Source organism: Schistocerca nitens, chromosome 3, assembly GCF_023898315.1.
Source record: "Schistocerca nitens isolate TAMUIC-IGC-003100 chromosome 3, iqSchNite1.1, whole genome shotgun sequence".
Classification (NCBI taxonomy): Eukaryota; Metazoa; Arthropoda; class Insecta; order Orthoptera; family Acrididae; genus Schistocerca; species Schistocerca nitens.
Genome location: NC_064616.1, coordinates 556681709 through 556694482, shown reverse-complemented (window position 1 = coordinate 556694482; position 12774 = coordinate 556681709). Strand labels below are relative to the sequence as shown.

Genomic DNA, 12774 nt, shown 5'->3' with positions numbered 1-12774 from the left:
TGAAACAAAGGCGGGCCGGCCGTGGTGGCCGAGCGGTACTAAGCGCTTCAGTCTGGAATTAATTATGTTCTTTATTATATACAGCTTACAATAATCAGTCTGGATGACCGACAAACAAAACATATGCTTACATAGCTGGAAGACCCTTATTTGGACGAAGAATGTATATCGGATCCGGATGATACATCTACATCTACGTCTACATGGTTACACTGCAATTCACACTTAAGTGCCTGGCAGAGGGTTCATCGAACCATTTACATACTACTTCTCTACCATTCCCCCCTCGAATGGCGCGAGGGAAAAATAGTTCAAATGGCTCTGAACACTATGGGACTTAACTTCTGAGGTCATCAGTCACCTAGAACTTAGAACTACTTAAACCTAACCAACCTAAGGACATCACACAAATCCATGCCCGAGGCAGGATTCGAACCTGCAACCGTAGCCGTCGCGCGGTTCCAAACTGTAGCGCCTAGAACCGGTCAGCCACACCGGCCGGCATGGAATGGCCAGTTGAAGTATAATGTTCAGCCACTCTATATTTGTTGAACTTTTGATGGAGGGTGAGTAGCTGGTGTCCGATGAACCGTTCTCGTACAGTACGTATTGTATGTCCTATGGGCCTTTTACCGCATGCGACAGCATGTGCTACCAATACGTACCAAAACACGGGGAATAAGAACGGGATCTTTCGAGGGCTCATACCTCGGACTCTATTGGTGACAAGTCTTTTGGATAGCCCTTGGGCTAGGTACCATACCTATACCCACTTCCTGTAACCATCCAACAATACAGAGCCAAAGTCAGAATATTACATATTTCCTCTGTCTTAGGCACGTGGAACAAATCGGTTGCATCTTTTTGCATTAGATGTGGTCTACGGTGCGCCTTTATGGGCCTATGGAGGCACCATTTCGTTCATGGGTGGTTCCTGAGAAACCCCGAAAAAATAGTTTTTCTCTATTTCTTCGCCATCAGCAGCAGATATCTAAATAACTAACCACAGCAAACTGCCCAAATTTTAATGGTACATTCTCCAGTCATTTATCTACAAGTGCATCTTCCCGTTTCCAGACATCTTCATCAGTTACCGAGAAACACACCAAAACCGTGGTTTTTCGGTACCAAAACCGAGTCACGGATTCCAGGGTGGCTTTCAACATTAAATGCCTGTAAAATTTGTGATGCAATCCTAAGATCCAGATTTCGAACAACTATGAAAATTTTCTTAGTATCTTTATGGCTTTCCGAGATACAGAAGTTCAAAGTCACCGTACTTGTACACGTAAAATCCGGTGTGAGGCGGAAGCATAGTTTATAAAGTGACGTAGCACTGACAAACATGCTGTAAATTTTCTCTGTTATCATCAGAAGGGTTCTGGAAACCCCATATCGTAGTAATGAAGCACGTGCAAAATTTTTGTTCATGTAAAATCTATTTCTACATCTTCATCTACATCATACTCCGCAAGTCACCTAATGGTGTGTGGCAGAAGGCTCTTTCGGTACCACTATCTGATCCCTCCAGCCCTGTGCGTGGGAAAAATGATTGTCGGTAACCCTCTGTATTGGATCTAATTTCTCGAATTTTCTCCTCGTGGTAAATACGAGAGATGTATGTGAGGGGAAGTAATATGTTGTCTGACTCCTCCTGAAAAGCGCTATCCAGAAATTTCTGTAGTAAATCTCTTCGTGATTCATAACATCTCTCCTATAACGTCTGCCAGTGGAGCTTGTTTAGCATCTCCGTAACGCTCTCTCGCCGGCTAAACGATCCCGTGACGAAACGCGCCGCTCTTCATTGGATCTTCTCTATCTCCTCCATCAGTCCTACCTGATAGAGATCCCAGATAGATGAACAATACTCAAGAATGGGGCGAACAAGCGCCTTATAAGCCACTTCCTTCGTGGGTGAGTTACATTTCCTTAAGATCCTTCCGATGAATCTGACTCTTGTGTCTGCTTTTCCCACTGTCTGTTTTATATGGTCAGTCCACTTACGGTCGCTCTGGATAGTTACGCCTAGATATTTTATGGCAGACGCTGGCTCCAGCTGTTTGTCATCAATAGTGTTGCTGTACACTAGTGGATTTCTTTTCCTATGTATGCGCAATACGTTAAATTTATTTACATTCAACGTCAACTGCCAGAGTCTGCACTATTCATCAGTTCTCTGCTGGTCGTTCTGCACATTCTCTCTATCTTCTGGCGTTGTTACTTTGGTATAAACAACTGCATCATCTGCGAATAGCCTTAAAGAGCATCCACCGCTTTCTACTAGATCATTTATATATATATATATATATATATATATATATATATATATATATATATATATATTGTGAACAGCAACGGTCCTATCACACTTCCTTGTGGTACTCCGGATATTACTTTTACATCTGTCGCTTTAGCTCCGGTAAGAGCGACGTGTTGAGTTCTATCTGCAAGAAACGCTTGAATCCAATCGCAGGTCTGCTCCGATACTCTGTAAGCTCGTATTTTTTTACTAAACGGCAATGCGGGACCGTGTCACATGCCTTACTGAAATCAAGAAACACAGCATCAACCTGAGCACCGTTGTCCCCTGCGCTGTGGATCTCATGGAGGAACGGAGCGAGCTGAGTTTCGCAGGAGTTCCGTATGAGTGACATGCCTTGCTGTAGCTTGGGAAAGACATGAAAAAGTGGAAGAATGCTTCTTTCGGAGCACAAAAAAGGCGATTAGACTCCTATTTATTTAAAAGACTTTCTTTCGCTTTCTTTCTGTTGCTTATGCCAGAGTCCCGCAGCGATCGCAGGGCCGGCGTGGTTACATCGGATTTGGCAATGTTAGTTTTTAGGGATGGCCGGATGCCCTTCCTGCCGCCACCCCGTACCCCCCAGGATGGAATCAGTGTACCCCAACTCTCTGCGTCAAGTGTAAATCGTGAAATGGTGCGGACGTGTTTGAAATGTCTGCGACGCGTGTAACTGAGTCGGAACGTGGGGACCAGCCCGGTATTCACCTAGCGGGTTGTGTAAAACCGCCTAAAAACCACATCCGGGCTGGGCAGCACACCGGCCCTCGTCGTTAATCGGCTGGGCGGATTCGATCCGGGGCCGGCGCGCCTACCCGAGTCCAGGAAGCAGCGCGTTAGCGCTCTCGGATACCCTCGCGGGTCTGTTTATTTAAAAGACTCAGACTGGAAAATGAGGAAGCAGCTGCCTCATTCTACCTTCCTTAGCACATTTGAATATCTTCCCTAAAATTTTGCTATGCTAACAAATTCTCGCTATTTTATGCTGAGAGAGGAGACAGTGGCAGTGGGAAAGAGACAGAAAAGTAATCAATACTGAGAGATAATAGACAGTGATTGCGCTAAAGAAAGAGCGAAGGAGACAATTGAATTGTGAGTGAAAGAGGGTGAGTCAGTAGCAGTGGAAAATAGTTGACAATTACTAAAAAGTGCTAGGAACCGAGTGAAGGAGAGAGTGTCAGTGGGAGAGGAATAAAGAGGAGAAAGTGGCGGTGCGTGAGAGTCATTGATAATGAGAGACAGAGGCTAAGACAATGACAACGAGGAACAGAGAGATACAGTGAGAATAGATAGCAGCAGTAGGAAGGAAGGAATGAGATATTGGAAGTAAGATAGAGCAAGAGGGAGACAGCGACAGTAAGAGGAGACTGTAGTAGTAGGACAGAACGAAGCGGACTGTGGCTGTGAGACAGCAGACAGTGACAGACAGACACAAAGTGAAACTGAAAATGAGTTGGGCTGAATGAGTGAGTGAGAATGGACACGTGGTAGCGGACGGGTATGAGCGACTTACAGCGATGGACTTGGGGACGTGAGCGAATTACAGTTAGGAGAGCTTGTGGGGGTGAGAGGTGAGGTGCATGTTAAAAAGGAGGCGAATATACTCGCATACGAAAATTTTTTGGAAAATTTTTAAAGGTGCTGAGGAAGGTTGTACGAGGCATCTGGTACCCCACTTTTCAATCGTAGTCTTTGAAACAAACAGCAGTACATTCGAATTTTTTGTGCTCCGATGAGAGTATTTTCCCGCTGGGTTCATACATACCCGCCTTTCGTGAAAGCATGCCTTCTTTCAGAGATTCCACTGGAGCTGCTGCCTTGGCCGGCAGGAGAAAGACCACATTCTTATTCTGGCAATTTTTGAAGAAATATTTTCCACGTACGGTAGTAAGGCTTCACATCTCTTTCTTCTTGCTATTGCTTTGGTTTATTAGGAGTTATCTCTTGCGGAGCTCTCTTAATCTGATGTTTTGTATATACATTTTTTACTGAATGCCTCTTCAAAGTTCATCAGTACTTCGTGTAGGTTGTTGGTGTCTACACTACATGGGTTCTATGTAGTACAGTTTTAAGTACTCTATTGGTTTGCGAAGGAAGATGGCAGCTAGACGAATGCAATTATAAATCGATAATGTTTAGGCTTGCGGTACATGCAGTGCTCTAAGAAACCACCTTCCTTAACATAGATCTAATACGTACATTAACGGGAAACAGCCATTCAAGAAACCCAAGAACAAGTTGATTTTTGAAGAACCAACGAGCTGTGGGTAAGATAAGTATTACATCCGTCTTATTCTTTTCAGTACTTCCGTAAGTATCTTAATATTACAAATGCGTTTGCTAAAATTGTAGTACACATTTCGTAACTCATTGTAATTTGTAATTTTCGCTGTCGGATGCTGCCTCACTTTTTTGTTATTTCATATCAGAAGAATATTTTTACAGTGAGCATCTTTGTCAGTGATGTTCTTAAGGTGCTTGTTCCAAAATTCCCAGTATCAAATTCTCAACCACGCCAGTAAACACGGGAATTTGCTTTTATGATTCTCAAATGTATAACCTTGTGCTCTAAATTATTACACTCAATTGCGAAGCTAATTACGAGCGGCGGAATGAACATATGCACAAGTGAAAACTGTCGCTAAACCGTAAAATGACTGTCAAAATACGCTGTTAATGCTGTTGACGAAACGAATAGCATCAATCTGCAGTGACAATTGCCTGCGTAATTCGCTACATTTGTGTTATGGTTACTTTCTAAACATGCTGCAGACGTAACTGATGGGTCACGAGATGTTTAAACATGGATGGCAGCAACAGATAGCACGCAATCACGAGATGCCTGCGCCAAAGCCGGATTTCAGCTGTTAAGCGTAGGGCCACGCCCATTAGCGCTGATTAATTAGGGGCACTGTTAACTGTGTTTGCCTTCTGCGCTGTCTTATTCAATGGAAGCGCTTCTTCTTGTAGAATCTGCTGAACAGCTTGTAGTTCAGGGATAGCACTCTACAGAATGTGTCACTGATCATTAAGTCGTTGTAGGAAATTCCATGACTAAACGATTTTTCAGAGGCATGACCGTACTGATGTGCGTTCTAGATCAATGCAGCAATGAGTTTAGTTTTTGTTCACTTACTTTAATAAGCCCATTTGAAGTGAAATTACCTCGTCGTTTTCAAACTTACGATGGTATTTTATCTTCATTTTTCTGCAATTAAATATAAAAAGGTCACTATTCGGCCCTCATAATACAAAAACTACAAAGCACTAATTTCCTTCATATCGCATAACGCGACAATTTAACATCATTCCTGTATTTGGACCAATAATTAATGCCACATACTCTTATAACGTCTTACGATAGTTAGTAAAGAGAGATAAAGAATTTAATCGTTTGCAGTCTAAAAATTATGAGTACACTCAAGCGTAGTGCTCAGATGAAAATAAACAATTAATAAACTAATGTGGTAAATCCAGCTGATTAAAAAACAAGTTTAATTGTCCTCCCTGGCAGGTCTTGTGTATCAGGTATTATCAGCCTTTTCGCTGAAGGAAGGATAGCTTATAAAATTAACAATATTTTTCCTTTTTAGGAATAATAATTGTTCCATTTCCCGTAACAGGACTCCTCATATATTAACAAATCAGTGTGTTCCCGCCAAAAATTTACATAACGACGTTTATAGTTATATGGTGTGTACTTGAGAGTTTCGTAATTAGCTATTTTCATACACAGGACAGTCAGAGAAGAGTTTTGAAGCAAGCAGTAGTTCCTTACGTCTTTCGGTTGACTTTTCTTTTCCATAATTTTTGTTTCTTAGACATGCTGTTCGCTATAAATGGAACGTTATCTAGGTTAGTCAACGATGTTCCAAATAATGCCTAACATTTATGTCGTGATTTTGTTTCATTGAGCTAATGGAACTCACACCTACAGGCTGAATAGAAAAAGACTCTCTTTCATTAGCTTGTTAAAGGAATTAAGGCTAGGTGTATCGCCACAGACACAACGTTCACTTCGACGTGTAATGCTTCATTTACCACAACTTATGACTTCCAGATCACATATGTCTGATACCTCGTCAAGTAAGGAATACCATGTAGCTGTTTGAGGGTGAGCTGTTTGAGGTCACTTTCTGCTAATTGGAAGATTATAAAAAGGAGACACGAATTTATCTCACTGGAATCCCATACCGCGTTTAAAGCTTCAGCTCCTCCTAAGCAGAAAACAAACGTAGAAATGAGAAGTGGCAGCGTAACTTTTTCGCGATATTATAGCCAACGGCCTTGCCGCAGTGCTAACACCGGTTCCCGTCAGATCGCTGAAGTTACGCGCTGTCGGGCTGGGCTAGCACTTGGAAGGGTGACCATCCGGTATGCCAAGTGCTGTTGGCAAGCGGGGTGCACTCAGACCTTGTGAGGCAAACTGAGGAGCTATTTGATTGAGAAGTAGCGGCTCCGGTCTCGGAAACTGACATACGGCCGGGAGAGCGGTGTGCTGACCACATGCCCCTCCATATCCGCGTCCATTGACGCCTGTGCCTGAGGATGACACGGCGGTTGGTCGGTACCTTTAGGCCTTCATGGCCTGTTCGGGATGAGTTTAGTTAGTTTTTAGTCACATTATATCCCCCGATTTGGACATTAATTCCTGTCTACTACACCTCATAACTTATATCATGCTATGAATGAAACAGTATTTCAGTAATTGTTAAGGGCTTTCCTGATGAGCCGCTCATGTAGATCACGATCTTGATGTAATCTGGACTGAATTGGAAATTGGACTGAGCTAAAGTTGTATGTCTATTATCATTTATTCTTTCATTCTATTAAAGTGATTTAATATAATATATAGTGACTGCTTGAACAACGTTACTCATTAACAGCAAGCTCGAAAAATAGTGAGACTGATCGAATATACAGATCGAATTAAAAACTAATGCTCAGCCAGCTGTGGTGTAATTTGCACTGATATCTTCATACCCATTTTCTCTGCTGGCAGAGACTTGTCGGATTCAAATACATATGACTCAAACTGTTAAGCTAAAGAGATCGTAAAAAGTTTAGCGCGAATTACAGAAAACGACGCTCACATGGATATTATCACGTTTTTTGAGTATTTTGCGAATAAAATCTTCTCGATCGCTTACTGAAAACGAAACTAAATTCAGCGATCAGGCCCTGAAGACCATACGATGTCGATTCCAGCCGCCGCGTCGTCCACTGCCACGCGGATGCAGTGTGCAGGAGCATGGGGTCAGCACATCGCTCCCCCGGGCCGTTGTCGACGTGTAGGCCTTGGAGCCGCTACTGTTCGTTCAAGTAGCACTACCGGGAATCGAACACGGATCCTCCACATGGAAGCCATCTACAATGGCCACTCAGCTGTGGAAGCGGACCGAGCGCATAATATATGTCTTTATTTATAACGTAACTTCGGCTACTGCCGTTATCACGTGAAAACTTCGAACTTGCAGAATAGCTTTCACTGTTAGTATCAATCAGAGATATGCCAATACGGATCAAATTCTACTTTTTAATCTGACAGTGGCAGTAGCCCAAACGACCTTATAAATAAAGACATTTACGAGTATAAAGCGATCTAGATGTTTTTATTCACAAAATATACAACAAATCACAATTACCGCGAAAATTCAAGACAATTATCTCCTTTATTAACATTCTCACATTGGCAATGAAAGCATCACAAGCATCAGTAAGATCTGCTAGTATGGTCCAGTGGGAACCAGCATAGCACCTCCATGTTTTATATACACTCCTGGAAATTGAAATAAGAACACCGTGAATTCATTGTCCCAGGAAGGGGAAACTTTATTGACACATTCCTGGGGTCAGATACATCACATGATCACACTGACAGAACCACAGGCACATAGACACAGGCAACAGAGCATGCACAATGTCGGCACTAGTACAGTGTATATCCACCTTTCGCAGCAATGCAGGCTGCTATTCTCCCATGGAGACGATCGTAGAGATGCTGGATGTAGTCCTGTGGAACGGCTTGCCATGCCATTTCCACCTGGCGCCTCAGTTGGACCAGCGTTCGTGCTGGACGTGCAGACCGCGTGAGACGACGCTTCATCCAGTCCCAAACATGCTCAATGGGGAACAGATCCGGAGATCTTGCTGGCCAGGGTAGTTGACTTACACCTTCTAGAGCACGTTGGGTGGCACGGGATACATGCGGACGGGCATTGTCCTGTTGGAACAGCAAGTTCCCTTTCCGGTCTAGGAATGGTAGAACGATGGGTTCGATGACGGTTTGGATGTACCGTGCACTATTCAGTGTCCCCTCGACGATCACCAGTGGTGTACGGCCAGTGTAGGAGATCGCTCCCCACACCATGATGCCGGGTGTTGGCCCTGTGTGCCTCGGTCGTATGCAGTCCTGATTGTGGCGCTCACCTGCACGGCGCCAAACACGCATACGACCATCATTGGCACCAAGGCAGAAGCGACTCTCATCGCTGAAGACGACACGTCTCCATTCGTCCGTCCATTCACGCCTGTCGCGACACCACTGGAGGCGGGCTGCACGATGTTGGGGCGTGAGCGGAAGACGGCCTAACGGTGTGCGGGACCGTAGCCCAGCTTCATGGAGACGGTTGCGAATGGTCCTCGCCGATACCCCAGGAGCAACAGTGTCCCTAATTTGCTGGGAAGTGGCGGTGCGGTCCCCTACGGCACTGCGTAGGATCCTACGGTCTTGGCGTGCATCCGTGCGTCGCTGCGGTCCGGTCCCAGGTCGACGGGCACGTGCACCTTCCGCCGACCACTGGCGACAACATCGATGTACTGTGGAGACCTCACGCCCCACGTGTTGAGCAATTCGGCGGTACGTCCACCCGGCCTCCCGCATGCCCACTATACGCCCTCGCTCAAAGTCCGTCAACTGCACATACGGTTCACGTCCACGCTGTCGCGGCATGCTACCAGTGTTAAAGACTGCGATGGAGCTCCGTATGCCACGGCAAACTGGCTGACACTGACGGCGGCGGTGCACAAATGCTGCGCAGCTAGCGCCATTCGACGGCCAACACCGCGGTTCGTGGTGTGTCCGCTGTGCCGTGCGTGTGATCATTGCTTGTACAGCCCTCTCGCAGTGTCCGGAGCAAGTATGGTGGGTCTGACACACCGGTGTCAATGTGTACTTTTTTCCATTTCCAGGAGTGTAGAAGTCCTTACTCCAAGGCCGGCGGCGGTGGTCTAGCGGTTCTAGGCGGTCAGTCCGGAACCGCGCGACTGCTACGGTCGCAGGTTCGAATCCTGCCTCGGGCATGGATGTGTGTGATGTCCTTAGGTTAGTTAGGTTTCAGTAGTTCTAAGTTCTAGGGGACTGATGACCACAGATGTTAAGTCCCATAGTGCTCAGAGCCATTTGAACCATTTTGAACCATCCTTACTCCAACTCCCCCCGTCGGAGGTTCGAGTCCTCCCTCGGGCATGGGTGTGTGTGTTGTCCTTAGTGTAAGTTAGTTTAAGTGAGAATAAGTAGTGCGTAAGCCTAGGGACCGATGACCTCAGCAGTTTGGTCCCATAGCCCTTACCACAACTTTCCGACTTTCCTTACTCTAACATAGCTTGTAAGATTGTGAAACTTTTGCACTCGACACTACTACCGGAAACGTGATGATGTGGACGGGTTGAAACAGCCAGACATTTCACACGGGTGCTGCAATTAACGCTTCAGGTACACGTCACCAAAGCTCTGTCCACTCGCTTTGAATCTTATATAGCTGTGTCCTACTCGCACAACATCACGCACAACCGTGACTAAAAAGAAGATTGCTATGATTTTACGAATATGTTGAGTTATTGGCAAAGAATTAATGCGTATATTTTAGAAATCCCGTAAAACTTTTGCTGTCATAGTGCAATGTGTTCCACACTTTATCACAATCATTTTGAAATGATTGCGCACAATCCTGATTGAATCCAAACTCATTGCCGTACCATGTTTGTTTTTCTAAGTGCACACTCCCGCTCAGGCCGACTCTCATCCTTCTAACAGACGTCACTCCTTGGTATCAGACTGTTCTGGGGTCTCCGTCCTACCAGTCAGATGTCAGGAAAGGTACTGCTTCGTTATGAGGCTGTATTGTGGACCAATTGAAAATATGGGACGACCATATTTGCGGTTAAGGCAGTTTCATCCTAAGAAGCACGAGAAAGGGTAATTAATTCACGAACGAGGTTGCGTTTCAGTTCCTTGTTCAAACTTTTTTTGAGATTTATTTGTCAGTCGAAAGAGATGCAGAAAATGAATGCTGTTCTGTTCATCATTGGTTTTATATTGCAGTGGATGACACTACTTGAAGTAACTCCAAAATCACTAAAATGTTTACTCATAAAATTCTGAAAGTGCACTTCAGGTACTGGTAAAGAAACATACTACATCCTTCAACGGGCACTGGCTTTCGCAGAAGAATTAGAGAAATTCATGACTTCCCGGCGATGTAGCAACAGTCATTTTTCTCGAGCACAATTTGTAAATGGAAGAGGAGAGTGAGAATGATTCAGGTACAAGGCCTAGGCTGTTTCGCACACCGAAAAATCCATGGCTTCCGTAGCGCAGTTTGAGATGTAGAAACGTGTCGTGAAACATTTAATCCTATTTCGCTTGGGTTATTCACTTTCATCTCAATTCATATTAACGGTGATAATTATTTTTCAATTCGAATAATGTTTGTATCTACACTCCTCGCTGAACATCTCTGCTAATCTCACTGTATAAAATGAACGAGAAGTTTGAAGATAGCATCATTTTCGTGAAATTAGAATATTATTGTTTCTTACTGACTGGTATGCTGTAACAGAAGCTACGCAAACATAAGAACAATAATTTTCCGGTATTCAGAATGCATAAACGAGGTTTCAGATGGAGTCAGTAAATTTACGAGTGTATTTAATGAGATATTTGGGAGCAGCTGAGAATAGTTTCCCGCTAACGTAGTCGATTATTGAAGATCAGCCTTGTTTGCAGTGATCGTATAAAATGACGTTTGGGAGCAGCTGAGAATAGTCTCGACTTAACGTAGTGTATTACTGAAGATCAACTTTGTTTGCAGTGATATTAAGTTAGCATCGCATCAGTGTTACGTACCCGCTCGGAAATAATGCAGGTAAGTAGGAACAAAGCAGTTGAGAGACATAAAGGGATTACCTATATTTAGGAGCGCTAGGAAACGGAAGTTTAATATCGTTTATGTCAGCACTTACACATGTCACAACACGATTGTCAGGCCCTGTGTCAATAGAACAATGTTGGAAATTGCATATTAAACTGATGAAAAACGTGCTGTTGTAACTGTCTGTTACATCGAATCGCTGGGTTCAGGAAGACCATACTCAAGGCCATGCAGGATCTCAACGGCTCCCATGCTTCTAGCGCCCGAGAGGTCACACACACACACACACACACACACACACACACACACACACACACACACAAACGCGAGCGAGTGCTATTGCGCGAATGCGCGCATGCGCTGTTCACTGAGACTTATAGGGTTGAACAGCCAAGTGACATACCTGCAATTAGGAAATTGGCTTCTTTCCAGCAATACAAGTATATACACGGACAGTGCGACGATGTCAGGAGCACCACTGACTCTCAGCTGTCGCATACGTTGCGGCGACGGGGCTTCCGTTAACGTGGAAGCTGAGGACTGTGATCGAGCTAACGACAACATTGGACGCTGGAATGGCAGTACGTCGTCTTTTCAGACTTCGAGTACTGCGTACAGCATCACGATGGACGTATCCGTGAGTGGGAGCTCAGAAGGGAAGGAAGGTTGTCAAATTGTATTCATTGTCGTCATACGGGTTCAGCACCTGGCGGGATGGTATGGCGCGCCATTGAGTGCATGGCACAATCACCTCTGGTTCGCGTAGCCGGTCATCTGGACAGCAGGTGCTACATTTCTGAAGTATTAAGGACAGTGACAGTGCCCTATTTCCAGGCCTACGTCACGGTGTCTTCAATAAATTCTGGAAGACCACACGTTGTCCGTGTTATCCTGAGCTAACTCGATAAAAAAGATGTTCGACTGTTGCCCTGCCCATCAAATTCTTCAGATCTCTCTCCCGTGAACACATCTGATCATGGGTTACTATAAAACTGACACTTCACGACTAGCCACCTGCTGCAACTGGTGAGGTCTTGCATAGAGTGGGTGCATTTTCGAACACAGTCATTCAACCAGAATTTTAACCCAACTTAAAAAGTTTGAGATTATTCGCATTTCTACCGAACGACTTATCGCACCGCATTAGTACGCCACTACTTCGACCACGACTTCTATTTTCTCATTTTGATGAAACTCGTTACAACGCTTGTATCCAGTTCAGGATCCAAAAAGAAATGTGCATAAAAAGTGAAAAACTCCTTAGCGATACTGGCAGTTTCCATTTCCTATATTAGGGTCGCACACTCACGAACAATTAGAGAC

General features: G+C 44.6%; 1 pseudogene; it reads left to right on the top strand.

Annotated features, from left to right (window-relative positions):
* Positions 1-6576: 6576 nt before the first annotated feature.
* On the top strand, positions 6577-6694 carry LOC126250178 (5S ribosomal RNA; annotated as a pseudogene).
* Positions 6695-12774: the final 6080 nt, after the last annotated feature.